At 48.1% G+C, this 24649-nt stretch overlaps 1 pseudogene; it reads right to left on the minus strand.

Moving 5' to 3' along the window:
* Positions 1-12812: 12812 nt before the first annotated feature.
* LOC136634856 (5S ribosomal RNA) lies at positions 12813-12935 on the minus strand (annotated as a pseudogene).
* Positions 12936-24649: the final 11714 nt, after the last annotated feature.

Here is a 24649-nt window from a genome sequence, read left to right on the forward strand (position 1 = left end):
ATATTCCACAGTGGGAAAGCCACTGTCTCTCTTCACCCCAGCATGGCATCTTTTCCACTGGCTTTCCATTTATTTATTGTAAGCCCTTTGGGTCAGGGAGCCACGTACTGATTGATTTCTTTGTGAACCACTTTGCGAACGACTCTGTTGAAAAGTGGGGTATAAATACACTTAGGGTGCAATCCTAACCCCTTATGTCAGTGCTTTCCAGCACTGACTTAAGGGCAATGCAGCTCTGATGTAAGGATGCAGCACACGTCCCATTGGCACCGCTATGCCAGTGCTGGAAAGCACTGACATAAGCGGTTGGGATTGCGCCCTTAATTTAATATACCCTCAGCTTTTCTCAAACTGTGGGTCGGCACCCACTAAAGTGGTACTTTTAAAGTGGCACCTAATTCAGCCGCCACTGAAAATCCAGAACTGGAAATACACGGTCCAGAGCTGCTCCGGTGATGCTGCCACTTCTTCCAGCGGCGAGCCCTCCATTTTGCTCTGACCAAATGCGGTGAAATGGTGAGATCGGAGTATTTGGGCACCTTTCAAACAAGCACCTTCTAGTAACTATCCCAGAGGTCAATTGCTGCCATCTCAGAGGTCAGTCGCTGTCACTACAACCTCCGGCCTGGATCGGCTGGCAAACAGATAAAATATAAGACCCCGGCTTCTATGCCACTTGCGGCTTCTTCTAAGATAAAAATGTAGATAATGTTAAAGGTCCCCATCACTGCAGCTAGTAAATCCTGCCTGGAGCATGGAGAGAGTGGATCTTCTCTGTTCCCCTCTTCCCCCCCTCCTTGTCTCCCTATCACACGAAGCTCCTTCCTTCAAAAGGAATGTAGAGAAATTTATGATAAACATAACCTTGGCTCCCTCCAAGACGTATTTCTTCTCTGCCTGGGTATTTATCACAGATGCCTTTCACCTCCATTAAAGCAGGGAGATGAAGAAAGCAGATTTATTCACGGAAGAGGGCAGTGCAAGGTGCTTATAAAACTTTCTCCGCCTGGTGTGTCTTTCTCCCCGAGCTGGTTGCTTTTTTTAATTGCCTCTTCTCTGAAAGCCCAAACACCCCGCAAAGCAGCTCATAAAGGTGAGAAGGGTAGGTGGGGAAGGGAAAAATATTAAAGCAGCCCCTTTGGGGCGAGGGCAATAAAACAGAGATTCTATTCTATGCGCATTGAATTTGACGCAAGGTGCTCTCCGCCTGATGGGGCGAACTTCTGGAGAAGTCGTCTATAGACACTGCTTAATTAGAATAATCTATAGAGGGAGCTCTAAGAATATTAAAAGAACAGATGGACCGAGCAACTGTTTAATTCAGCACTTTGGCTGGGATAGCTCCCAGCACTGGACGCTCACACACCACTGTGCCTTCTTTCCCCTCTCAGTCCTCCTTCATCTGCAGGTACAATGCCCCTGCATATGGAGGCTCTTCTCTCCCACTCCACCCAGCAACTTGACTAGGGCTTTTATCTCTCAAGAAAAAAAAACTAGGAGGAAAGCCTGGTAAGTAAGGAGCAAGTCTAGGAGCAGTGAGGAGTGTGTCACTTCTTGATTGTGTATTTGCCCCTCCTGGGGCATACAAGGGACACCTGCCAGGTGAGCATGAAGATCACAACTTGAGCTCCCAGCCTGGGTGGCTGGGGTTGCAAGAGGCAAATGTTCCTTTACCTTGAGGAGGCCTGCACGACTGTCTTCTCCACGGCAGGATGCAGCATATGCCCTAATGTGTGGCATGCCCAGGATTCAGGTTCTGAATGATGTGGGATGTGGGCAAAGAAAGTGGAGCTTAGGATTGCATCCTAAGGCTAATGTGCAATCCTCTGAATGCTTTCCACATGCACTGACTCGGACGCATTCTCGGCATCACCTGGCAGGACAAAGTTCCAAACAACACAGTCCTGGAACGAGCTGGAATCCCCAGCATGTATGCACTGCTGAAACAGAGACGTTGGCTCGGTCATGTTGTGAGAATGGATGATGGCCAGATCCCAAAGGAGATCTTCTCTATGGAGAAACTGTGCAAGGAAAGCGCCCTACAGGTAGACCACAGCTGCGATACAAGGACATCTGCAAGAGGGATCTGAAGGCCTTAGGAGTGGACCTCAACAGGTGGGAAACCCTGGCCTCTGAGCGGCCCGCTTGGAGGCAGGCTGTGCAGCATGGCCTCTCCCAGTTTGAAGAGACACTTGGCCAACAGACTGAGGCAAAGAAGGAAGGCCTCAAGGAAGGCCTTTTGCACCTTTTCCATTTCCTTGGAAATGGAAAAGGTGCAAAAGAGAGCGACTAAGATGATTACGGGGCTGGGGCACCTTCCTTATGAGGAAAGGCTATGGCGTTTGGGCCTCTTCAGCCTAGAAAAGAGACGCTTGAGGGGGGACATGATTGAGACATACAAAATTATGCAGGGGATGGACAGAGTGGATAGAAATATGCTCTTTACACTCTCACATAACATCAGAACCAGGGGACATCCACTAAAATTGAGTGTTGGGCGGGTTAGGACAGACAAAAGAAAATATTTCTTTACTCAGCGCGTGGTCGGTCTGTGGAACTCCTTGCCACAGGATGTGGTGCTGGCGTCTAGCCTAGATGCCTTTAAAAGGGGATTGGACGAGTTTCTGGAGGAAAAATCCATTATGGGGTACAAGCCATGATGTGTATGCGCCACCTCCTGATTTTAGGAATGGGTTAAGTCAGAATGCCAGATGTAGGGGAGGGCAGCAGGATGAGGTCTCTTCTTCTCTGGTGTGCTCCCTGGGGCATTTGGTGGGCCGCTGTGTGATACAGGAAGCTGGACTAGATGGGCTTATGGCCTGATCCAGTGGGGCTGTTCTTATGTTCTTATGTTCTTAAGGCCCATAGCCAGGGAGACAGACCAGGGACAGACTGCACTTGCTTCCAGTGTGGAAGGGATTGTCACTCCCGAATCGGCTTTTTCAGCCACACTAGACGCTGTTCAGAACCACCATTCAGAGCGCGATACCAGAGTCTTTCGAGACTGAAGGCTGCCTACTACACTCTTACCAGGGACATACTTCTGAGTAGACATGCCTAGGCTTGCACTGTTAATGACTTAACAGCTGAGAAAAGCCAACCCAATGGGGCTAAAACCTTCCATTAAGAACCATTTCTGTATGTTCAACCACTGTCCTTTCCCCTCTTTTCTTTGCCCATATCCCACATTGTTCAGAACCTGAACCCTGCGCATGCCACACAGATTCTTGCAGAATCGGGGCTGTCCTGCCCCTGCACCAAGGGAAAGTGCCCCCTCCCCATTTTCTCCTTCTGTGCCCAGGGGTTGACTCCTGCGCCACGCTGTAGTCCAGACACGTCAAGAGAGATTGAAAGCTTAATCACCCAGCCTCCGACAGTGGAGACGGCTTTAAACTCCATTTTATCACTGTGCTTCAATGTCATATTATAGAGAATTAGTTTTTAATGGGTCCTAAATTATCCCCTTCGAGGTCTGGAACCACAGGAGTAATCAGGACTCTTTTTTGAGCCAGAGGAAGGGAGTGGGATCTTGATAGTTTTGCTTGGGCAGTTGCTATACCAGGCAAGGGACCAGAGACGGTAGAGGGTGAGACCTGGAAAGATAATGAGAAGGAGGAAGAGGTGATGATAGGATGAGAAGAAAAACCTTAGAACCTCAAAGGGGTGCCAGGAAATACCATCATCATAATGAATGGATGAATGGCTTTCTGCATAAGGTTAGATCGAACTATTAATTATGAGTCAGGGGAGAACTTCCTTCAGTTTGTCCTTTTGGCATCTCAGAGAGCTTTCCAGTCTAGTAACAACCCTCTGTCGCCACTGCTCTGACATGAAGGTAGGGAATCACTTCCCCATCACCAGCCAGCCATACAGAAGAAAATACTCTTCCCTTTTTCTTAGGCTAGATTTATTTCACACCCTAGACCAGAGGTTCCCAAACTTACAGGGATCATGGAGCTCACACAGCCTCTTCTTCCCAGCTGAGCCTGGTGCTACCATCTTGGATGGCATGAAATGGCATAACCCAAGATGACTGCGTCCAAATCTTGCTAGCTTACACGATGGGCAACCTGGGTGCCATGATGCATGCTTTGGGAACCTCTGAGCTTCACGGCTTGCTTGCTGACCTGCACTTGTAGGCAAGACAATGTAACCATATAAGGTCTTGGTTTCAGCATGGAGGAAACCCTTTTGACACCATGGACATTCCCTCTCCGTACACATGCAAGCCTGAAGGCCTGTCCTGACCTCAGATTTGCCAGCTGGCTGCAGATATCCGGCAGGTGGTCTTTGGGCTTTGGCCTAAGTCAAAAATCAGATTTCGCCGGGCATGAAAGCAGAGAGCTGAGCGTGTACAGATTATGTCTCAAATTGTTATTAAAAGGGTTAGATGCTCTTAGAGTGGTTAAGCCAGGAGGCCCTAAATGAAAAGGCAGATGGAAATTGGATAATCTTGGCCAGATGTTTGGAATTCTGTTTGTGCTTGTTTTGTCAGTTCATCTCCCTAAAAGGGGGGCGGAAGAGTTCCTCTTGGTACTGGAAAGTGGCCACCTCTGCATTTTTCAAGGGATGTTTGGAGCCCTTACTGCCCACACAACACGCTCAAAGCCTTGGTTATTGCTGTGAATGGAACAAGACTTTTCCTAAGCATGAACCAATAGGTCTTGTCTCCACCAGCTGTTCTGGAAATTGGGCTGGAAGCAAGAACTCTAAATCTAAGAGAAGCACCTAGTCCGCTGAACAACCTGGGAGTGTAGGTGCCCAGGCCACAGAGCCCTCTTCATTCACTGGTGTCCCTTATGGCCATCCTTGAGTGATGTGGCTACCTTCTCCATCCTACAAGCCTTTTCCCGCCTTTCCCCATAGCCTAAGAACATAAGAACAGCCCCACTGGATCAGGCCCTAGGCCCATCTAGTCCAGCTTCCTGTATCTCACAGCGGCCCACCGAATGCCCCAGGGAGCACACCAGATAACAGGAGATCTCATCATGGTGCCCTCCCTTGCATGTGGCATTCTGACATACTGTTGTTGGCAACCTTCAGTCTCGAGAGACTATGGTATCGCGCTCTGAATGGTGGTTCTGAACAGCGTCTAGTGTGGCTGAAAAGGCCAATTCGGGAGTGACAATCCCTTCCACACCGGGTGCAAGTGCAGTCTGTCCCTGGTCTGTCTCCCTGGCTATGGGCCTTCCTTCTTGCCTCTTAGCCTCAGTCTGTTGGCCAAGCGTCTCTTCAAACTGGGAAAGGCCATGCTGCACAGCCTGCCTCCAAGTGGCCAGTGCTCAGAGGCCAGGGTTTCCCACCTGTTGAGGTCCACGCCTAAGGCCTTCAGATTCCTCTTGCAGATGTCCTTGTATCGCAGCTGTGGTCTACCTGTAGGGCACTTTCCTTGCACGAGTTCTCCATAGAGGAGATCCTTTGGGATCCGGCCATCATCCATTCTCATGACATGACCGAGCCAACGCAGGCGTCTCTGTTTCAGCAGTGCATACATGCTAGGGATTCCAGCACGTTCCAGGACTGTGTTGTTTGGAACTTTGTCCTTCCAGGTGATGCTGAGGATGCATCGGAGGCAGCGCATGTGGAAAGCGTTCAGTTTCCTCTCCTGTTGCGAGCAAAGAGTCCATGACTCGCTGCATTACAGAAGTGTACTCAGGACGCAAGCTCTGTAGACCTGGATCTTGCTGTGTTCCATCAGCTTCTTTTTGGACCAGACTCTCTTTGTGAGTCTTTCCAGACTCACAAAGAGAGTCTGGTCCAACAAGAAGCCCATAGCCCATTTCTAAAATCAAGAGGTTGCACATACACATCATGGCTTGTAACCCGTAGCCTGGTGTGGATGAGCAAGTTGTGGGTGAAAACTCCAGCATCTCTGAGATGGAATTTGCTGACATCCCTTCATTCAGCGATTTTCAACCAGTGTGCCATGAATGGCCCACAGGTGTGCCGTGGGAGTTTGGGTCATTGATTAGTAGGGCCATTGGGGGGTGTGAGCCACCTACTGGCAGCATGGCCAAATAGCTGGTGCAGACTTGAGTAGCTCCATTGTGGGGCCTGCACACTTACCCGGGGGAAGGGGGCGAACGTTCCTTTCCCCCGACTAGGTGACCGCCCGGCATGCTTAGTATACAGTGGTAGCCATATTGATGCCACTGCTCCTCTGGGCACTGGACAGCTTAGGATTGCGCTGTGACTCTCCTGCATTTTGCAGGGACACAGGCACACAAAGCAGTCTCAAAAACATCCGCCTGGGGCTCATCAAGCCACACACTCAAGTCACCAGTGCGCCCCAGATTGCCCCGCCCTCCTAACCATCTCCCTATACTGAACACTATCTCCTGATCTTGTCTGATCTGGGAAGCTAAGCAGAGTCAGGCCTGGTTAGTACTTGGATGGGAGACCGCCTGGGAATACTGGGTGCTGTAGGCTTATACCATAGTCTGTCAAGACTGAAGGTTGCCAACCATCTCTCCCTGTGTACCCTGAAGCAGAGGGCAGGGTCAGTCTACCTCTGCAATAATTGCAGATGGCTTGTTGTTCTAATTGAATGTCAGTTGTAACACATGCTCTGGGTGTTTTTCATTTTTTGATCCCGCAAGCCAAAACTCAGCAGCTCCAGCAGTCCAATCGACGACATCGTTTAGCCAGTCAACTAGATGAAAAGCAGCAGGAGCGGGACAAGCTTTTCTAATTAAAATGTGGGCCTCCTGGGAAGGGCCTCTTCCTCAGCTCCTCTGGCTTTTGCATTCATCTCTCTGATCCCACAAATCTCCAGCAGCAGCTTGAACGATACCATCTAGTCCAGTGGTGGCGAACCTATGGCACGCATGCCAGAGAGGGCACGCAGAACCCTCTCTGTGGGCACGCACGCCGTGGTCGCCCCAGCTGTCCCCGCCCGCCCGCAGGAGAGTGAGAAGGAGCCTTCAACCCCCGCAAAGCCAGCCTTCTTCTGCTTGGCAGCAGCAGAGGCCAAGGGGGGGAAGGAACGGACAGCAGGAGGAAGAGGGAGATCCAGGCATGCTCCCAAGGTGCCCCATCCAGCCAGGCCACGGGGAGGAGGAAGGCTGAGAGGCTCTGTGGGGGACATTTCTCACATCACCCCCCCAGCAGCCCAATAGGAGCGCTTCCTCCCTCCCCTGTCTGGGGTAAGGGGGGCAGCTCACATGCAGTGTGTGGGCGGGCACAGCGAAGCTTCTGCTGCGGGCTTTGGGGCGCCAGCCCTGCACGTGGTGCTGGTCCTGCCTTACTAAGAAGTCTCATTAAAGTCAATGGGGCTTACTTCCAGGAAAGTGTGGATAGGATTGGACTGCCAGACCCCAACCCTATGCAAGTCTACTCAGGAGTCAGTCCCATTATAGTCAATGGGGCTTGCTCCCAGGAAAGAGAGCCTGGGATTGGAGCCTTGGAGCCTGCTCCTGTGCATGTCTACTCAGAAGTAAGCCCCATTACAGTGGATGAGGCTTACTCCCAGGAAAGGGTGCCTTGAATTGGAGCCTTGGAGCCTGCTCCTGTGCATGTCTACTCAGAAGTAAGCCCCATTACAGTGGATGAGGCTTACTCCCAGGAAAGCATGCCTGGGATTGCAGCCTTGTAGCCCACTCCTGTGCGTATCTGCTTAGAAGTAAGCCCCATTAGAGTTAATGAGGCTTACTCCTAGGAAAGAGTGGCTGGGATTGCAGCCCACTTCTGTGGATGGGACTTTAAAAAAATTTTTTTTCTTGTTTGAGAAAATGAGCATTGGCAAGGTCTTGCAGCCACCCCCTCCCTGCCAATATTTTTTTACCCAGCATGTAATTAGTCTGTGGAACTCTTTGCCACAGGAAGCGATGATGACAACTTGCCTAGATGCCTTTAAGAAGGGATTGGACAAATTTCTAGAGAAAAAGTTTATTACGGGTTGCAAGTAATAGTAGGTAAAAGATGTTAATGTATGAGTTGTTTTTTTCTAAACTGAAACCTCAGTATTCAGGTTAAATTGCCTTGTTGGCACTTTGCGATAAATAAGTGGGTTTTGGGTTGCAGTTTGGGCACTCGGTCTCTAAAAGCTTCGCCACCACTGATCTAGTCATTACGCTGGGGAGAATGCACCGTGCATGTCCGGCTTCTCGATACGGAGCAGTTTGGTTCTGCCGCTTGCCACCCTGCAAAGCACCACACGAGTATGGGTGCTGTTAGAAAACATGCTTGAACCTTAGTTTTTGGCTTTCCCCACACCTTTGCAAAGTTGCCTGGTCCGTATAGCCGCCGGGCTCCCGACTTTAGCACTCATGGTTTGGTTGATCCATCCCTTTTCTTGTCCGCCTGTAGCAGCACTTTCTCTCTTTGGCCTGGTTCTCTCGTTAAAGTGGGAGCAACCCTCTTTCAACTCACTCTTTCCAAGCTTCACTGTGCTCTCACTCGGCCTGGCTGTGTAGAAAAAACAAAACATTGACCTCCTTCCTTCCAGATTTCGCCCAAGGAAATGGCCAGATTTAAATTTCATTTCTCCCAGTGGTGGGGGCACGTGCCCGATCTTGTCTGATCTCAGAAGCTAAGCAGAGTCAGGCCTGGTTAGTACTTGGATGGGAGACCGCCTGGGAATGCCGGGTGCTGTAGGCTTCTACCATAGTCTTTCCAGACTGAAGGTTGCCAGCCATCTCCCTATACTGAACACTATCTCCTGATCTTGTCTGATCTCGGAAGCTAAGCAGGGTCAGGCCTGGTTAGTACTTGGATGGGAGACCGCCTGGGAATGCCGGGTGCTGTAGGCTTCTACCATAGTCTTTCCAGACTGAAGGTTGCCAGCCATCTCCCTATACTGAACACTATCTCCTGATCTTGTCTGATCTCGGAAGCTAAGCAGTGTCAGGCCTGGTTAGCACTTGGATGGGAGACCGCCTTGGGAATACCCGGTGCTGTAGGCTTACACCATAGTCTTTCGAGACTGAAGGTTGCCAACCATCTCCCTCTACTGAACACTATCTCCCGATCTTGCCTGATCTCAGAAGCTAAGCAGGGTCAGGCCTGGTTAGTACTTGAATGGGAGACCGCCTGGGAATACTGGGTGCTGTAGGCTTCTACCATAGTCTTTCGAGACTGAAGGTTGCCAACCATTTTGGGGGTGCAGTCCATCCTGGGCACCAGGCTGGAAAAGGAGGTGCCACATGAAGCCCAACCACCAGCCATGGTCTCAGGTGGAGATTGCCACTGTGCTGCCACCTCCTTGTGTTACGGCAGCTTGGTGAGGTGGCTGCCATCACCATACCATCCCCTACCTAGGCTCAACAAGAACCTCCAAAGGAGAAGGAGTGGGGTGGCAGGTGTATTGCTAAACTGCTGCCCTCACCGTCTCCTCCCCCAGGGGAACCCAGAAGTCACATCATAAGACATCTCAGTGTCACCACCCTGAGTCTCACTGCCTCTTTCTCCAAGTCCTCCCCATGTTTTTTTTTTTCTTCTTTGGCCACTACTTCTGTTTCCTGGGTTGATCTTTTAATTTTTTTGCCTAGAGCAGAACTGCGAAGCGTACAGGAGCATGTTTTTCCTTCAGGCAACCATTGTACTATGCAACATATAGAACACAATGCAAACACAAATCAAGCCCCTTCCTTCACACTCCTTCACACTCACACTCCTTCCTTCACACTCATCTACCCATCAGCACGACTATTCTCCTTCTGTGTTGTAATCCACTGTTCAAGTCACGTATGCTACAGGGCTTCACCATAACTTGCAGCAGTGAGTCCCACAAATTAAGCATGCGCTGTTTCTACACCGACAAACACGGGGATTTTGATTTATTCTTCGGACTGGCTAGCTATGATTTTAAAGCCAGCCCTACTGTCACCCGCCTCTAAGTAAAGAACTAGATCCGATAGGTTCAATCTGCAAGAGGGGCGGTTCCAGTAGGACATTAGGAAGAAATTATAGATGGGAAGGGGGGTTTGACAGCGGAACAGGTTGCCAAGGGAGGTGCTGGATTCTCCCTCAGTGAAGATATTCAAGCAGAGGCTCAAAAGGCACCTGCTGGAGAGGCTCTATTAGGATTTCGCTACTATAGGCAGTGGGTTGGACTAGATGACCTTGTGGGTCCCTTCAAACTCTAAGATTCTATATCTTTGGCAGCATCACTAGTTTTTTTCCCACTGAACCTGATTGTATCCTTGCCAACACTGCCATTTGAGATCTTTTATCTTGCTTCCACTCCTCCGGGATCCGAGGGGATCACACGCACACCCGTTCCTTGGGGTTTCAGACGGTTGTGACTTGAGCTCTGATCTCCCCACCTGTTCTCCATCTAGTAATCATTAACTCCTGTAATTGGGAGGAAATATTTAAATGAGGCAGATGAAAAGACAAGAGGAGATTTAAGAGCCGAGAGGGAACCTTCCAACGAGAGAGCGTAAAGTAACGTATTGTCAAACCTGACCAGAGCTGACATTCAAAGACCTCGGGGAACTACGCTGAAATTTCCCGGCTCGAGCTGCAAAAGCAATAGAGCTCTGTGGAGCTCTTTCAAATTGGACATAAAAAATGAATTATAAGTTGGCAACAGAGATGCAGGTGTATTTAAAAAAAAATGATGATGGAAAAGGGCTGGCTCCTCTCACATGGCCCAGGGGCAGACTTATCTTGAGCCCACTACGTCTAATCATAACCTATGAACCTGTTTTCCATATGCTGCCAGGATGTGGGGTTTCTGGGTAGCGATGGACGGAATCCCCCTTGGCTTGAGTCTGAAACCACTTCTTAGAGAACTCTCCAAATAAACCTGCCTTTCCCACAGAATTCCCTTCGGAAGCTAAGCAGGGTCAGGCCTGGTTAGTACTTGGATGGGAGACCACCTGGGAATACTGAGACTGAAGGTTTCCAACCAACATGTTGGTGCAAATGTGTTATTGGTGCCACATGTGTGTGTTTTATACTGATGCCTTTTGGGAATTGTAGTCCAGTGGTGTTCCTTAAATGCCACCCCCTGCCAGACCTGAAAATAATCATGGTGACGTGATGACATGCTCTGAGTGGTTGCGTGCTTTGCTATGCTTTGAAAGAAGCCTCTCCGAGTACCTGCTTTGAGTGGCTGCGAGGGGGGGGGGCAATGGATGGCAGTGCTGCCCCCCCAGGTGTGTAGCCCAGAGACACTTGCCCCCTGTCTCCCCCCACAGTTACACTAGTATTACAGTTACACAGTAATACACTTCCCCCCACCGGCGAGGAGGCAGATTAGGACTGCACAGTGAGACATATTCATTGTGATCCAGGGGTGGCAGGTTTTGTGAGAACCTTCATGGGAGATTCCAAATCCCAGGACAATCTCCATGTGGACAAGCGAGTGGTTTGGAAGCATCTCCCCATGCAAAACACATCCGGAATTCATAGCCTGGTTCCCCATAAAGGTTTGTGGCTCCGTCCTTAAGCATAATTAACTTTAACAGTGTATCATAATCCACCCTTGTGCTAAATTTTTTAACACTCATTTTTACTGTACCTGATGGTTTCGTTTCTTCTCCCATCCCCCCACCCTACCCCCAAACGGTCTCGGCAAACTGTCGCCAGCTTGGCAGCTCTCCTGCCAATCCAGGCCAGTCATTTCAAAGTATTGTATCGGTTCCTAGCCAAAGGCTTTCCAGTGCTTGGAGGTGGAAACCTTCTAAAGCTGAGAAGGACTCCTAATGACTCTGTAGACAGGTCGACCATCTGCTTCTTCAGGGGACGGTGGGAAAAGGATGTTGTCCCTCTGGATTTTGAATCATAAGAAAGGGTTAACGTCACAGAAGTTCCACTATAGTCAATGGAGCTTCCTTCCAGGTGAGCTTGGATAGGATTGCAGTCCAATCAGGGTGTACCTAGAGGCCTGACATCACTTCCTGGAGGAGGGCAAGCTACTTGTGGCAGCTGTTTCGGAGTCTGGCTGCCACCCCCATTCCTTCTCCTGTGGGGTGCCACTGAGCAGAAAGAAGGGGGCATACAGATTGCGAAGCTGCCGAAACGCAAGGTGGCAGTCTTGCTGCCATCCTCCGCTGTTCCTTCTGCTTAGGGGCTCAGCACCCCCTTTGCAAGTGGTACCCAAGGCGGGAACCCACATCCGCCCTCCCGTAAACGCGCCTCTGAGCCTAATCTTTAGCTCTCAGTGTTTCAGTCTGGAAAAAGAAACAAAGCGCAAGGAGACTATTTGAACATATGGATCATATAAAGCAAAATGATGTGGTGGAATTTAATTCCTATGCAGGGAACAAGTTGAAAGTCAAAGTGCCACTTAACTAGAACATTGGAGAGAGATGCCACTTCTGTACCATTAGAGGTATCCTTTCTATGGTGGTATTGATGATGATGATGATGATTTCAGTGCCCTGAGATAATAGATGGTAGAAATTCTTTGGAAGTGGCAGCCTGCTTCGTGGTAATATATTTTGGACCTTTCCCCCCACTCCCGACATTTATTTTTATTACAAAGAACATTTGCATGGCTATTAAGACCCCATCTGTTCTTGCTGCCTCTTGCCTGGATTGTGACCGTAATCCTGTTAGTGGCTTCTCATTTGTCTCCATAGCAATGGCAAATAACGTGGCATGTTTAGGGTTCCTGCCATTGGAGAAAGCCAGCAGGGGCAACGGGTTGACGTTAAGCTTAAGAAATAGGTCCCTGGCTGGCAACCTCCAGTCTGGAAAGACTATGGTAGAAGCCTACAGCACCCGGTATTCCCAGGTGGTCTCCCATCCAAGTACTAACCAGGCCTGACCCTGCTTAGCTTCCAAGATCAGACAAGATCAGGAGATAGTGTTCAGTATAGGGAGATGGCTGGCAACCTTCAGTCTCAAAAGACTATGGTAGAAGCCTACAGCACCCGGTATTCCCAGGCGGTCTCCCATCCAAGTACTAACCAGGCCTGACCCTGCTTAGCTTCCGAGATCAGACGAGATCAGGAGATAGTGTTCAGTAGAGGGAGATGGTTGGCAACCTTCAGGGGACTGAGTTAAGGCTCTTCCCCAGAAGCAGAGGCTGTTGCAAACTCCCACTCTACTGGCCTCTGCGGGCCTCAGATGATGGTTGGCAACCTTCAGTCTTGAAAGACTATGGTAGAAGCCTACAGCACCCGGTATTCCCAGGCGGTCACCCATCCAAGGACTAGCCAGGCCTGACCCTGCTTAGCTTCCGAGGTCAGACAAGATCGGGAGATAGTGTTCAGTAGAGGGAGATGGTTGGCAACCTTCAGTCTGGAAAGACTATGGTAGAAGCCTACAGCACCCGGTATTCCCAGGCGGTCTCCCATCCAAGGACTAGCCAGGCCTGACCCTGCTTAGCTTCCGAGGTCAGACAAGATCGGGAGATAGTGTTCAGTATAGGGAGATGGTTGGCAACCTTCAGTCTCGAAAGACTATGGTAGAAGCCTACAGCACCCAGTATTCCCAGGTGGTCTCCCATCCAAGTACTAACCAGGCCTGACCCTGCTTAGCTTCCAAGATCAGACAAGATCGGGAGATAGTGTTCAGTATAGGGAGATGGCTGACAACCTTCAGTCTCGAAAGACTATGGTAGAAGCCTACAGCACCCGGTATTCCCAGGCAGTCTCCCATCCAAGTACTAACCAGGCCTGACCCTGCTTAGCTTCCGAGATCAGATGAGATCTGGCACGCACAGGAGAAGCAGTGCTTGCAATGCCCTGGTTCCAGTGTCCTATGGGGACTACAGGTGCAATGCCATGCCTTAGAAGGGTCTAGATTGGTAAGGCCAGTTAGAACTTCAACTTCTCAAACTGTGAGTAAGGGCCCACAAGGTGGGCTGCGAGTCAATTTCAGGTGGGTCCCTACTCATGCCAATATTTTATTTTTAAGGTATTAGACTGGATGCTGTCTTCCTAATCCTCTTGGGAGCTGCACATGTGAGCACTGATTGATTGACGCAAGAGGAGAATTTCCTGCTACAAGCAGGAGGTTGGACAAGATGACCTTGTGGGCACCTTCCAACTCTATGAGAATTCCTGGGTGAGGGAACTGCAACAGTTTTCCAGCAGCACTGAACAAGACTCCTGTCTCACAGCCAGCAATGTCGCCTGCCCTTTAATGCCCTTCTCTCCTGCACAATTAGCAAGGACCTGAATTGATCCATGCGCATTACGGATCGTGAAGCCTTTGTAGCCTTAATGAATGAGCGACCCGAGGGAATCTATTGATTACTAGGCAAATTGAGCTCCAGCTTGATATCTGTACAGTGTATCCAAGCCAGGCATTTTCCAGGGGGCACAAGGGATCCCAAGCCACCCCCCTCCCAAAGGCTATTCCTTATTTTGGGGGGGTGGCCTTTCACGATAAGTTGGTCTGTTGCTAAATTAAAGCCACCGGGTATGATGGGAATATTGGCATATTGGCACCTGCATTTAAAAATGGGAACTCTAATGTCACGAGGTGAAAGATTGAGGGCGTGCAGTGTGCTGGGTAAACGGCGGATGAATAAGGACAGACATTTTGTGGAGTTCAGAATGCCAGGTAGCCATTTGACATTTCAGAGTTAAAGGGTTTGTGGATGGAAGCCTTGCCTCCTTCTGAGCAAGTCAACCACCATTTTTGTGCACATCAATGCAAAATGACACAATGGAGAAAGCTAGCAGAGACAACATTTTGACGTTAAGCTCAAGACCATGACAATCGGCTGGTCCAAATATCAGTGGGGTCTCTAGGGTTGCATCACCCGGTACGGAAGGCCAGCGCCTCACCCCAGTGATGAACCCAATGATGGCTGTGGGTGAAGTATGCTCCATCAGCCTGCTCCCTGCTGTTTTTTGTGTGTGTGTGTGTGTGTCCATAACTTGTGATGTAAAAGAGATATTTCAACACAGGTTGTTTGATTGCGCTCTTCATGAAACTATGCATCCAATGGTATATAACATGACAGCATTATTCAAAAATACAAAGATTTTTTTAAATTTTGGCCAGTAGTGGTGTCGCGTCACCCCCTGTTCACATCACTTGGTGCAGCCTACATTCCTTGCACTCCCTAGCAATGCCATTGCTTCCTGCTTCCTGTTAACGATTGCTCTCAGTCTAGCTTGCAGGCTAGTAGTGATGTAACACCGCCCCCCACCCACCCATCTACATCACCTGGTGAATCCTGCACACCCCTAGTGATGCCACTGCCAAATATATACATTGGGACTCTGGCCTTCCATGCTTTGCCCAGTCAACAGGGTCAATGATCTGCTTCAATATGGGAAACCGACCTATACATGAGACCCTTGCACTATACACACCATTCACCAGCTCCAGAGAGCTGAAATTGCTTTATTTTGTTGTTCTTCTTCCTCAAAGACTTTCCCAATAGCAGACTCATCCCTGCTCCATATGAGTGAATGGAGATTTTTGCTTTCTGATGCTCCCCTGCTACCTTTCCTCCTAGGTTAGCTTAACCTACTAATTTCCTCCCACCCCATTCTACTCTACTCTACTCTACTCTACTCTACTCTACTCTACTCTACTCCACATCCTTCCTTCCTTCCTTCCTTCCTTCCTTCCTTCCTTCCTTCCTTCCTTCCTTCCTTCCTTCCTTTCTTTCTTGTCCAGGGATTGTGGGACAAGTGGACTCCAAGCAAGGGGCATAGCATGAGATTTCAGGTGGTGGGAGGTCTCGGGTCAGCTGTGAGACCATCTCTGGCTGCCGAGAAGACACCAATTTGTCTCAGGAAGTGGGAGTCGTTTTACTGCTTGCATTTAGCGGCAAAAATATGCTTACTTTGCAAGGGGTAGAACAAGCGATCACCAGTAAAGTGAATTTACGGAGAAGGAAATTTCCCCGATATGCTGAGTTATTGGCATCATAATGCATTGAAAGCAGCAACTGCAAGACAATTGGCCGGGTTGTTTTGCATTTATGCCACATCGATGATTTACGCTTCTTGAGGGAGAAAAATATCTCCCCCTCTTTGAAAAGTATAATGGGGAAAATATGTTAAAAGAGCTGACGTATCCAGGGGCTTTATGAAAATATAGATGTTGTTTCAGCTCGTTGCAAAAAAAAAAAAAAAAATAGGGAAGATGATCTTTCAGCTTCATTGGAGTGATGGAGGGCCAGGGATTTAAACATCTGGCCCCAAGGTTCATATAGACACCTCTTTTCTATAAGTTAGATTCTTCCCTCCCACGGAAATTTCCTTCCTTATCTGCTTGAAACGCAGGCAGAAGTGCCTTGGAGAGGAGCAGCTCACTTGTGATTCTCCCAGCAGGCTTTGCGGAAGGTGGTGGATGTCGGGGAGGAAGAGCTCACCGTGAGCAAGAACATATGAAGAGAACCGCACTGGATCAGGCCAAAGGCCCATCTAGTCCAGCTTCCTGTATCTCACAGCGGCCCACCGAATGCCCCAAGGAGCACACCAGATAACATGAGACCTGCAAGGCATTCTGGGAATTGTAGTTAAGAACATAAGAACAGCCCCAATGGATCAGGCCATAGGCCCATCTAGTCCAGCTTCCTGTATCTCACAGTGGCCCACCAAATGCCCCAAGGAGCACACCAGATAACATGAGACCTGCAAGGCATTCTGGGAATTGTAGTTAAGAACATAAGAACAGCCCCACTGGATCAGGCCATAGGCCCATCTAGTCCAGCTTCCTGTATCTCACAGCGGCCCACCAAATGCCCCAAGGAGCACACCAGATAACATGAGACCTGCAAGGCATTCTGGGAATTGTAGTTAAGAACATAAGAACAGCCCCAATGGATCAGGCCATAGGCCCATCTAGTCCAGCTTCCTGTATCTCACAGTGGCCCACCAAATGCCCCAAGGAGCACACCAGATAACATGAGACCTGCAAGGCATTCTGGGAATTGTAGTTAAGAACATAAGAACAGCCCCACTGGATCAGGCCATAGGCCCATCTAGTCCAGCTTCCTGTATCTCACAGCGGCCCACCAAATGCCCCAAGGAGCACACCAGATAACATGAGACCTGCAAGGCATTCTGGGAATTGTAGTTAAGAACATAAGAACAGCCCCAATGGATCAGGCCATAGGCCCATCTAGTCCAGCTTCCTGGATCTCACAGCGGCCCACCAAATGCCCCAGGGAGCACACCAGGTAACAAGAGACCTGCAAGGCCTCCTGGGAATTGTAGTTAAGAACATAAGAACAGCCCCACTGGATCAGGCCAAAGGCCCATCTCATCCAGCTTGCTGTATCTCACAGAGGCCCACCAAATGCCCCAGGGAGCACACAAGACCACAAGATAATCCCATTTTCCTTCCGTTGAAGGGTCTTTTCTGGTGGTGAAAAGATCTTCCGAGCAGGAGTGATGTCATTTGTTGTCACTCCCGGCCTTTTCAGCCACACTAGACGCTGTTCCAAAACCACCATCCAGAGCGCGATACCAGAGTCTTTTGAGACTGAAGGTTGCCAACAAGATGCTGTGCAAAAAACAAGAGCCTTTTATCTGGACTGAGCTCTTAGGAGGGATTCTGGTGTTTTGTTGCTCTCCCTCACACGTGCACATGTGCGGGCTCACGCCGGGAGCATTGCTTACCCATGAATATCCCAGAGCCTCCTGGGAGCACTTTGGCACTTCTGCTGACTTCCCTTTACAAAGCCTGAAAATGTTACACCGGCATGGGGGCTGCCTAAAGGGCTGCTGACACAGGTAAACACTGATAATGAGCCGACCGTGGACCGCTCTTCTAACGATGCTCCGCAGAACGCATCAATTAGGCAAGTCGGAGGGAAGAGAGAAAATTTACGTCGCCTTAGCAGATGGATTCAAGTCTGCAATTAAAAAACAGAATCAACGAAGAGGGTCCCTCTTCCAGGAATGTGGCTGGAGTCCCCCCTCCCAGGATCTGAAGTCAGGATGGTGTAATGGTTCAGGAGTAGGACTTAAACCTGGAAGGTTCACGTTCAAATTCCTGCTGGGCCATGAAGTGTCCCAGGTGACCTTGCGCCAGTCAGCCTCACCGACCCCGCAGGGTTGTTGTAAGGCCAAAAAGAGGGAAGGAAGCATGGATACCACCCTGAGCTCCTTGGTGGAATAAATAAATAAGACCTAAATAAGAGCATATGGACATCTGAAGAGCCCCACTGGGTCTAACCAAAGACCCATGTAGTCCAACTTCCTGTCTCTCACAGTGGCCCGCCAGTTCCCTCAGAGGGCACACAAGACCACAAGATACCTACATCCTGTTGCCACTTTGCCACTTGCACCTGGCATTCTGAGGTAGCCTACTTCTAGAACAGGGGTGCCCAAATCCCGGCCCTGGGGCCACTTGCGGCCCTCGAGGCCTCTCAATGCGGCCCTCAGGGAGTCCCCAGTCTCCAATGAGTCTCTGGCCTTCCGAAGATTTGTTGGAGGCCGCACTGGGCTGACACAACGGCTCTCAGCGTGAAGGCAACTGTTTGACCTCTTTGCATGAGCTGTGGGATGAGGGCTTCCTCCACTGCTTGCTGTTTCACATCTGTGATGCAGTAGCGGCAGCAAAGGAAAGGCCAGCCTTGCTTTGTGCAAGGCCTTTTATAGGCCCTGAGCTATTGCAAGACCTTCATTCATTCATATAAGTTCATCTTTAATATATTCATTTATGTAAACATATGTAAATTTATTCAAATTAAAAGTGTAAATTAATTCTTTTTCTCCCCGGCCCCAGACACAGTGTCAGAGAAATGATGTGGCCCTCCTGCTAAAAACTTTGGACACCCCTGTTCTAGAACCAGGAGGTCACACATACCCATCACGGTTTGTAACATGTGATGGACTTTTCTTCTGGAAATCTGTCCAATTCCTCTTTAAAGGCACAAAGGCCACATCTTGTGGCAGGGAGTTCCACAGACTAACTACACGCCACATAAAGAAATATTTTCTTTTGTCTGTCCTAACTCTCCCAACAATTTTAGTGGATGTCCCCTGGTTCTGGTGTTGTGTGAGAGGGAAAAGAGCATCCCTCTATCCACTCTATCCTTCCCCTGCATAATTTTGTTTTTCTCAATCATGTCCCCCCTCAAGTCTTCTTTCTTCTTTCTAGTCTTCTTTCTAGGCTAATGAGCCCTAAATGCTGTCGCCTTACCTCATAAGGGGGGGGTGCCCTTAACCTTCTCTTGACTTGTCTCCCATCTCTTTTGATAGCCTGCTCTGCTTTGGACCTAACCCAGTCCATGTGGTCCAATTGGAAACTGGCAATCCCAGAGTATCCATCTATTAGAAAATTGATTGCTCCACCGAAATCGAATTGATCACATTGTATTGCTACTTAGGCCATTCCAACGATCAAAAGTTTCACAGAGCTCTGTGCGCGATAAACTTCTACAGGCGGCCTTAGAAGAATTTCATGGTAGCAGCTACCATATTGTCTCTTTATGGCTGGTGGAGACCTGCACTGGAGTCCAAATAGGGGCTGCTGGAATTCTATTTTATTCTTTATAAGATCTCTATCTCGCATTATTGTTCATGTTTTCCAGGCAGCTTACAACAAAGCAATCCAAAGGATAAGAATAAAACAAATCGACAACGTCCATGCAGGCACAAAAGTAACAGAGAAAATTATATGCCCAGCCGGGAGCAATTCAAACCATCACTCAGCAGCAACAGGCCATGAACAGTACTGCCCAAATTTCCCCAATTCAGGAGGTATTTGTGAAACCATTGGATTATTCTTCATTTTTATATACCAAGGTATTCAGTTCAATTCAGTAGTTTCACCAGACATTCTATAGGTATGGGGGAAGTTGCTTAGCTATACTAATCCCAGTGGCTATAAACGTGAAATATTTAGGGAGTTTTACCTTGAGCTTGAGTTAGAAAAAAACAAAACAAAACAGTCAGTTCCAGTTGAAATCTGACACTATTTCTGAAATACTATCTGTTTCGAAAACTCAGGATCACCAAGAGGGAGATAAGTTAGGTAGGAAGCTGAAAGCCAGGACCTCAAAGGTAGCGTTCTCGGAAGTGCTACCTGTTCCATGCGCAGGACCAGCTAGGCAGGCGGATATCAGGGGTCTCAATGTGTGCATGAGACAGTGGCGTAGGGAGGAGGGTTTAGATTCATTAGGCACTGGGGAACGTTTTGGGACAAGCGGGGCCTGTACAAGAGGGACAGGCTTCATTTGAACCAGAATGGAACTAGACTGCTGGCGCGTAACATTAAAAAGGTGGCAGAGCAGCTTTTAAACTGACCCCTGGGGAAGGCTGACAGGAGCCAAGGGGCATCTGGTTCGGGACTCCTCATCCCTATGGGACAAGGATGGGGAGGTTAGTGAACAACAAGGTAAAGGCAGAGTAGGAGAAGTAATTAGGAATGGTAGCGTGATGGGATGTGATAGACGGTTTGGCACAGTGAGAGGATGCGGGGACAAAGGAGCTAATAAGCAGCCCATCTTGGGACATTCCCTGTACAAATGCTTTTATGTAAATGCCCGAACACAGGATGTGGTGATGGCGTCTGGCCTGGACGCCTTTAAAAGGGGATTGGACAAGTTTCTGGAGGAAAAATCCATTACGGGTTACAAGCCATGACGTGTACGTGCAACCTCCTGATTTTAGAAATGGGCTAAGTCAGAACGCCAATGCAAGGGAGGACACCAGGATGAGGTCTCTTGTTATCTGGTGTGCTCCCTGGGGCATTTGGTGGGGCTGCTGTGAGATACAGGAAGCTGGACTAGATGGGCCTAAGGCCTGATCCAGTGGGGCTGTTCTTATGTTCTTTTGTTCTTAAGTTGACCTCTGTTTGACTAGGTATCCAACAAGCCCTGTTACATTCCAGATATACATACATACACAGGTGGGGCCTCTGTATCTGTGGATTATCTATCAGTGGATCTGACAAAACACTGGTCTGTTCCCAGACCTCAGAATGCCTTAAAAAGTATAAAAATGTTACTTCCGGTTATCTGCGTTTTTCGGTATCTGTGGGAGATTCGAGAACAGATCCCCCATGGATACTGAGGCCCCACCTGTACCAGTAGTGTAGCAAAGTGGGGCAGTTGGTGCAACCTGCCATAGGCACCAGCCAGAAGGGGGCACCGTGTGGCAACATGCCATTTGGCTTCACCCACCGGTGATCGGCGATCATTTTTGCTGTTGGCTGGTGAGAACATGAAGCAACAGAGCCCAAAGACCTCCAGACAGAGGCAACCTGGAGACAGGCTATCACAGCCGTTTTCAACCACTGTGCCACGGCACACTGGTGTGCCGCGAATGGTCCCCAGGTGTGCCACAGGAATTTGGGAGAGGGTCATTTATCAATAGGAGCATTGGGGAATGTGAGCCCCCATTGACAGCACAGTGTGCCTTGTCAATTGTCAAAAAGTTGATGGTGTGCCTTGACCGTTTTTGTGCCTTGCCAGTGTGCTGCGAGATGAAAAAGGTTGAAAATCACTGGGCTATCGTACTTAATGCAGTGTGATAGCCTGGAAGGTTGGGGGTGATGACATCATTATGTCTCCCCTGAACTTTTAGGTCACCAAACTGCAGAAGATACACTGCACATGGGGTGGTATTCTCTGCTGGGATGCCTCTGGGCTATACCACATCAGGTAGAATTTCGGTCCTGCAGGGTAAGGTTAATGCCCTATAGATCTGACCATTTATGCATGTCGCTAACATCCTATCTAATTCCATGGCGCAATAAAATCTGATAAACAGCAGACAAAGCATGCCCAACCTTGCTCCTAATTTGTTTTGCAAATGAGGTTAATGGTCTTGTAAAACCTCCAGTCTGTCTAATTAATTCATTAAGGTAGTGATGTATCTGCAGATATTCAGATGAGGAAATTCCCTTATGATCGTCTACAAGTCAGTCACAGAGCATGATCTGATTGTTTAGGATCCTATCTTTCTATAGTCCTTTTTTAAAAATTTTAACACAGCTAGAAAATATCCTCAGTTCCACTTTTTAAAAATTTGAATCTCATCCTTCAGAACTTGTACAAGGTTATTTGCTTAGCAGAAGATAACTTTGATATTTTTTCCAAGGTAATAACAGAAGGGTAATAATGGTATAACTTGATGTGACAGAGTGTATAAAGATTCAAATTTGAATTAGAAAATACTGATCTATCTAATTCCAGCAGCTTTTATGTTGAATTTGGTGTTAATCTTTATATTTGCTTTCTCAATTTGGGTGAGATTGACAGCCCAATCCAATCCCCACTTACCTGGGAGTAAGCCTCATTGACTCTAATGGGACCTACTTCTGAGTAGGCAGGCATAGGCTTGCAACCTATCGGGTTGCAATAACACACACTCCCCTGGCGGTATGTCCCATTGTATTCAATAGGACTTGTTTCTGAGTAGACATGAGTAGAATTGTGCTATAAGGCTGCGGTTCTATACATATTTACATGGGATAAGTTCCAGTGAGTTGAGTAGGGTCTACTTCTGAGCAGACATGCATACATTTGCTCTGTAAAAGGCATTATTTAAAGTTTCTAAACTGATTGATTAATTCCACACCCCACCATTGTAATATATACGACCAAAACTTCCAAAGTTTTAGAAAAAAGCAGGATTCACTGAACACTATCTCCCGATCTTGTCTGATCTAGGAATCTAAGCAGGGTCAGGCCTGGTTAGTACTTGGATGGGAGACCGCTTGGGAATACCGGGTGCTGTAGGCTTCTACCATAGTCTTTCAAGACTGAAGGTTGCCAACCATCTCCCTATACTGAACACTCTCTCCCGATCTTGTCTGATCTTGGAAGCTAAGCAGGGTCAGGCCTGGTTAGTACTTGGATGGGAGACCGCCTGGGAATACTGGGTGCTGTAGGCTTCTACCATAGTCTTTCGAGTCTGAAGGTTGCCAACCAACCAGGTCACTTCCATCAAAACTAAATCATTCACCTAGTTCAGGATTTTATATTAATGGAACCCTATCTTCAAACCCTTAACACTTGCACTGTGTCTAGTTCTGGCCAACAGGGGTTCTAGGTAAAGGGTGAAAAGATATGGAGATAAACAGCCCTGCCTAGCAGTTTGAGTTAAAGATATAGATGCTGTTAAGTGTCATTAACTAATTATCCAAACCGACACGCATTTTCCTGTCTTAGATCTATTCCTGAGTATATTTGGGGTGCTAATTCCAAAAATGGCACCAGTTTTGCCCTATCATGTCTTAGCCTCATTAGTGAATGGTTCAAGCAACTTCCTCACAAGGAAGCCTATACCGTGGCTTCCTCACAAGAAAGCTTCTTGAACCATTCACTAATAGGGCTATGCCACATCTCCGAAACTAGATTTGAAAGGGTAAAACAGATGCTATTGTTTGGAATCAGCACTCCAAATTCATTTTCAGCCACCATAAATTTTGAGAAAAATGTTTTACTGACAATTTCATAGGATGGTGTGATTTGGCCTTGGGCAATCGATCAATGCATCTGACGCATGCAAAAAAAAAAAATCAGCTCCCAATCCACATGTTTGAAGAACATCTAGTGGAAAAGTCCATTCCACTTTGTCAAACGCTTTTTTCTGCATTGTGAATGTTACAGTAGCTTTATACAATCTCAAATTATCTATAAAATCTAACACTTTCCTTGTGGTCAGAACCAGCAATCTATCTTTGCTGAAACCTTGTTGGTTGATCCTTGACATAACCAAGCCTATCCTTTTATTTGTTGAAACGGGTTCAATCATTTTGTCATCACAATTGAAACGGGGATTTGGGTGAATGGAAGAATAGTGTACAACTCTGAATTCTGGATGGTGTAAACAACCTGACTGGGAACTGTAGCCTATATGAAGAAGTCCTTCCTTTTTGTCAGCCCCGAACCTACAGCCAATCAGTTTCTTTGGATGACCCTAGCTTTTCTGCTGAGGGTAGTAAAATCCCTTTGTACACTTTTTTGAAATTGACTTTTTTGGTCACTTTAAAATAAAAGCCATTTCTGCCCAATGTTGCATAGACATAAGAGGGATCAAATGCGTACACCTGTGGGCTGGGCAAAAATGGGTTAAACTAAAGGATTTAACGTCTCCTTGTAGGAAAGATCCTCCAATTCTTTCAGCATTTTGGTAGCCCCTTTTACGGTACCCTGATGTCCTTTTCATAAACGTTCCTTCCCGAGGTCAGCAAAAATGTTTCCAATGTGTCCGAGATTCAGTGCTTCAGGGTGTGAAGCTGGTGCTATCATCAAGCACAATAAATCTGGATTAGATGTGACCTTGTCGGAGTGATGGGGAGAGCAAAGAGCATCAATCAGTGAGACAGTCTTCTTTAAAGGCTGGCTAAACATCTGGAAGGGGCATAGAGATCAGGTTTTAGTGCTGCTTCAAGTCCACACAGAAAAATAAACTGAATTCTCCCATTGAGACCCAGAGCCCAGATTTCTTCCAGAACCTTCTTTTGGGAGCATTGACATGAAGTAGTTACATGACTGAGCACTGCAGTTTACTGCACATATTTTATATGGCAAGGACTTTGGGGGATTTGCAGTGCATAGTGCCATGTCATCAGGAAAGGCAGAGTTTCACTGGATCAGAGAGTTTAAAAAAATAGCCTCTATGGGCTTCAGAATGGCCATTATGTCCAAAAATAGACCCAACAGGAGAGGAAACTGAACGCTTTCCACATGCGCCACCTCCGACGCATTCTCGGCATCACCTGGCAGGACAAAGTTCCAAACAACACAGTCCTGGAACGAGCTGGAATCCCTAGCATGTATGCACTGCTGAAACAGAGACGCCTGCATTGGCTCGGTCATGTCGTG

This window comes from Tiliqua scincoides, chromosome 14 (assembly GCF_035046505.1).
Source record: "Tiliqua scincoides isolate rTilSci1 chromosome 14, rTilSci1.hap2, whole genome shotgun sequence".
NCBI lineage: Eukaryota > Metazoa > Chordata > Lepidosauria > Squamata > Scincidae > Tiliqua > Tiliqua scincoides.